Here is a 5,604-nt window from a genome sequence, read left to right as displayed (position 1 = left end):
ATTTGACCAGTTTGGAGCAGATGATGTTGAGCAGGTGTCTTATATGATTATCTCTCTCTCTCTCTCTCTCTCGCTCTCGCTCTCTTTCTCTCTCTCTCTCACTCTCTCTCTCGCTCTCTCTCCCTCTCGCGCTCACTCTCGCTCTCTCTCTCTCTCTCTCGCGCTCTCTCTCGCTCTCTCTTTCTCTCACTTTCTCTCTTTCTCTCTCGCTGTCTCTCTCGCTCTCTCTCGCGCTCTCTTTCTCTCTCTCTCTCGCTCGCTCACGCACACACAAACACGATGCGCAAAACTCCGCATTTGAACAGTCAATAGTAACTTTGATAAAGTATATCTCTTTGGTTTTGAGACTTTAGTCTTTGCAACTTCAGGGATCTTATCTATGCATAATCAGCTTGTAACACTCCAAAGAGAAAGGAAAACTTGAAATCGCATCATATGACCCCTTTAAATTTATCAGTATATATTGTAATAAATATTGAGAACTGTTTTTCAAAAGAAAAAAAACACCAGGTAGTATAACACATCATTATTAAAGAGTTACAGAGTGAAGAGTAAACATATATATCAATCCAAGAAAATATATTCAGGTATGTCACAGTTGACCTTTGTCTCTGTCTTATTTGTTGCCAGCTATTTTTGTATGTATAGAACATATGATACATTCCTGTTACCTTTTACTCTACTGTAAACTATTTCAGAATATAAGCTACTTCTTCTAATACATGATGATGGAAATGTATTTTCTTTCCCCTTCAATACATTTTGAAATATATTTTAGCATATGGAGGATGAAATTAAATATATTTTTAATTTCAAAAAAATATATTTCATTAAGCTTCACGTATATTATTTTGGCCAGAAAAATGAAGCAGTGTGATTCAGAGACTTGCAGGTGTTCAGAAATCAATTAGCACACGTTTTGTGTACCGTGTTTATGGCGCTGTTGACTCTATGAAACACCTGTTCTCTTTATGTCTCCCAGTTGCGCTGAATCAAACCAGTTAATCATTGAAAGTCTCAGTTAGCTCCAAACGCCGCCGCTTTGATACAGCAGATGCTTGCTTGATATTTCAATCATTAAATCTGAGCAGAAATGCACAGAACTTTGCGCCTTTGATGGCATTGGCCCATGTGGCCCTTTGTGACTTCACAGCTCTTCGCCTCTCAGACAAATAAGCATCTTGTAGCGTCGCTAGGCGACAGCTTGTTTGGGCCCTAACTGGGGCGGATGGTGTGAATGAACCCAGTGTTCAGGAAGTGGCTCGGTATGACATCACTAGCTTTGAGCAAAATAAATAAATAAAGCAGCACATGGGGCGCGACACAACGCAGACACATTTCCCCCATTTATGTTCACTGTTGCAGATATGCAGTGAGTCATATGCCCTTTATCTCGGATTAGATAATCAAATCAGATCTCATGCACAAGGGCCAGAGAACAAATAATGTGTGTGTTTTCACTGGATGGGAATTTCATTCAACATTGTGTCACTGAAGAGTCTTTTCAAAGCAGTTTTCCTTGAGTAAGATTGTGTAAAACTGGAAAAGCGCCCAGCGAGTGACTTAACAGGAGTGTTTGATCTGCAGAACAGCATGTAGTTTGGTAGTAGTGAGTGCCATCATAGCGCAATAATAGCCGATGAAGGTCGATTTGAATACGTTCCTTGTATGATGAAACATTGATGGACATTAACAGCTAATTACTATGACCTCAGACTCAGAAATATGACATTGACACATTGTGCATGATTGATCCGGCAGCATATTTCATGGTAATCTTGCTTTCGAGTGGGTTTGGGTTAGAGGAAAAGGCCACGCGTTGTATTGCGTTCTGCCTGCGTGGCAGCAATCGCTGCAGACCTCGTGTAAAGAAGGCCCTGTTCGAATAGAAATAACATGTCACACCCCTGACGAACAGTAAATACTTGTTTTGATTGAATAATGCTGCGTTTGTACAGTAGCTGGGACGACTGCATCATAGAGCGTGAGACGTTAGTCACCTTCCAGAGGTTCAAATGCACCACTTGTTACCTCATCAAAAAGCTAAAATGTTTAATAACTCAATCAAACCGAGCAGCACTCATCAACGGCATTTTACTGTTGCCAAGAGCAAGTAAACAACATGCTTCTCAAATCTGTCTTCCAATGGGTTTTATCCAGGTAAAAGTTCAGTTTGCTCTGACAGAAATTGTGATAAAGGCCTAGAAAATGAATGTACATAAACAGTACCGTTCAAAAGTTCTGTAAGGTTTTCTTTTAAAAAAATTAATACTTTTATTCAGCAAGGATGCATTAACTTAATCATTTAATCAGATTTCTATTTTAAATAAATGCTGTTCTTTTGAACTTTATATTCATCAAAGAATCCTGAAAAAAAATCTATCACATTAAAGATAATAAGATGATTTTTGAGCAGCAAATCAATATATTATAATGATTTCTGAAGGATTATGTGACACTGAAGACTGAAGTAATTTTACAATATTTAAAAATAGAAAACAGTTATTCTAAATTGTAATAATATTTCACTGTTTTTATTGTATGTTTGATTAAATAAATGCAGACTTCTTTCAAAATGACATGGACCTAAAATACAGTATAAACTGTTTTCTATTGTAATATGTTGTAACAATTAATTCAAAATGATACATTTTGTATCAATTGCAATCATATTTTATACCATTACTTTTGATCAAAGAAATGGGCCCTTGGGGAGCATAAAATACCAATATAATTAGTAAATGAATTGGTATGTATTACGGTGCGGTGTGCATGAACATAATATTACATAGATTAAACAACTGAAGTGTAGCAGAGTAAGGCCCAATCCCAATTCTATTTTATACCCCTTCCCCTTCCCCTACCCCTCCGCCTACCCCTTCCCCTTGTCCCTTGAAACAGAGTGTCAAGGGGTAGGGGTGAAAATATTCCCCTAAGAATTGGGACACCACTACTATACGTCACACGTCATCATATGTCGTCTAGCTCCTACAATACACACACCTATATTGGTGTGCATTAGAGCCTTTAATTACCGTTCCATATTAATGCGCTGCTTACAGGACACCCCTACCCCTTCACGTGAACGCGTGAAACGGAGGGGTAGGGGAAAGGGGAAGTTCTAAGGGGTAGAATTGGGATTGAGCCTAAAAAAGTAAGCTTTGGATACAATATTCCTTTGTAGGTAGTCAATAATGATGAATGTGATTGTTTTGCGCTTTCGCCCCCTGGTGGCAAAAAATGCTGTGCTCATATGTTTGATTGAGTCTTCAGATGCAGTCATTGACATTAGCTGATAGAAGCCTGCGGCTGTATTTGTCCTGTTTGTGTCTCTTTCAGTACAGTCTATCACCTCTCCATGTGGTAAACGAACCTCAAATTACTGCTGAGATCTACCTGTTGCTGTCATTAACACAACAGTTCAGCCAAAAATGAAAACGATGTCATTATTTCCTCACTCTCATGTCGTTCCGAACCAGAATGCTGTTCCTTTTTGAACACGAAGGAAAATTCTTAATGGCTTTTTATACAGCTTTTGAAAAAATAGATTAGATGAACTATTTCTTTATATGTTTTATCTTTATTGTCTGGTTGTGTTTTATAGGATTGATTCTGTTTTTCTTTCCACTTATGAATGCAATTGTTAATGCAACAATTGGTAGATGTTGAACTGAAGTGTGCATGTTCCTCTCACAGCCTGTAGAGGGATGTCCAGTCATAGACAATATGAGACAGTATGTCATAATAATATAGAATCTCTGGGATAATTTCAATGCATAAAAATGTATTTTATTTGACATGTCATTTAAATAATGAGTGTTTGAGCCGAAATTTAACTCTTAAGATGCATCCATGTAAATCCAGATCCATCAATAACCTGCGAACCTGATGATGCAGACCATCAAAAAACTCCTTAAATCAGGCTGATTGTACCAAAGTGAAAGATGAACATTGCATTCGGAGGTGTTTCTCTGTCCTCTTTTTGCCCTCTGCAGGTCATTATTTCTACCATTAAGCACACATCCATGCCCTGTGAGGCTGCGGTTTTCATCAGCTTTGATGTAGTTCTATAGCTGCGCTCATTATCGACAGGCCGAACTCCCACCGCACATGCGCCCTCCGCCCACCCGCATGCACGCTGCACTTCTCTCCTGCCTGTTTACTTTACATAATGTTTATCTCTACAGGCCGTCAGTGTGAGATCATATAAATTTCAGCGTGCCGTGTAGGGGTGCTCCGATCAGGATTTTTGAGGCCGATCACCGATCACAGAAAGCAGTATCATATATATTTATCTCACCTAAATGTTTGATCATGCGCTGCATTTTTGTTTTGACAATCGTGCAATTGTGGCACAATAGCTTACACACAGCACACGCCTGATTTCGTGAGCTGTATGTGAGGCAGTGTTAAAGGGTTAGTTTTGTAATGCGTTGATAAAGGAATCAGTATCTAGGGTGTGTGCGACTTAGAGATGAATAGCTCTCGTAGTGAGACATGTAAGAAATTATAGCCTGCCTCGACCAAACTTCCACTCCAAATTAAACTATTCTCCTTTGAAAGAGACAAACATATGCATACTCGAATGCAGAACATTGTCTACTGAATGCACACATGTGGACAAAGGACGTACACGCTGAGAGAATGGACACAATGCAAGTGACCAAACTCCATTTGGGTTTATCTGTGAGTGTGATGTTTTGAAAAAACAACCATTGTGTAGAGCACCCCAGAATAACTATGAATCGTGTGAAATTAATTTAACTAATCTTCACAATAATTTTACTAGGGTAATAGTGTCAGACAAGAGAACATGTATGAAGTTAACCAACTAACATTATACATACTCTTTTGGTTTCTGTACCCAATATTTAAAAAATGTACAAATGCAATTAAAAATATCAGTATCGGTACTTGGTATCAGCAAGTACCAAAAATAAAAGTATCGGTATTGGGCAAGTACTGGGAAAAAGTGGTATCTGTGCATCCCTAATATATATATATATATATATATATATATATATTAATGAGTACACTATTCCTTGTAAATCCACATGAGTGTACAGTTGTATTTCCTATTCGTATAAAGAAGCTGTTTTATACTACTTATACACATTTTAAAAATAAAGAAATTAAATAAAAATGACAAATGCATACAACAGAATTTCAAAACTTCAAAAGAAAAACTAAAAATAAAGCTAAAAACAATTCAAAACATTAAAGAACAAAAAGGTATGAGTGTATAATAATGATTCTAACATAAAACTAAACACCAAAAACCAACCACACATACATATATACTGTATATAAACATACGCATTTATAAATTCAATATATATATTATTTCATTTCCATTTAGTTTGTTGAAGTATTAAAATAACTCCAATTAAATAAAACTAAAAACTTAAAAGACCTATACAGACATAAATTCAGACATAATTTAACTAAAATTTAAATAAATAACAAATACAAAAAATACAAATCAAAGTAGTTTATCAGTAATTCTAAAAAATAACACTGCCAAACTTGCATGCTAAAAAACAACAACTTACACATAGTAAGAAATGGTTATAAAAACTGAAACAGAAGCGAAACAAGTAGTAG

This window comes from Sinocyclocheilus anshuiensis, unplaced genomic scaffold (genome assembly GCF_001515605.1).
Source record: "Sinocyclocheilus anshuiensis isolate Anshui unplaced genomic scaffold, SAMN03320099.WGS_v1.1 scaffold67, whole genome shotgun sequence".
Taxonomy (NCBI): domain Eukaryota; kingdom Metazoa; phylum Chordata; class Actinopteri; order Cypriniformes; family Cyprinidae; genus Sinocyclocheilus; species Sinocyclocheilus anshuiensis.
This window is presented reverse-complemented; position numbering follows the sequence as displayed.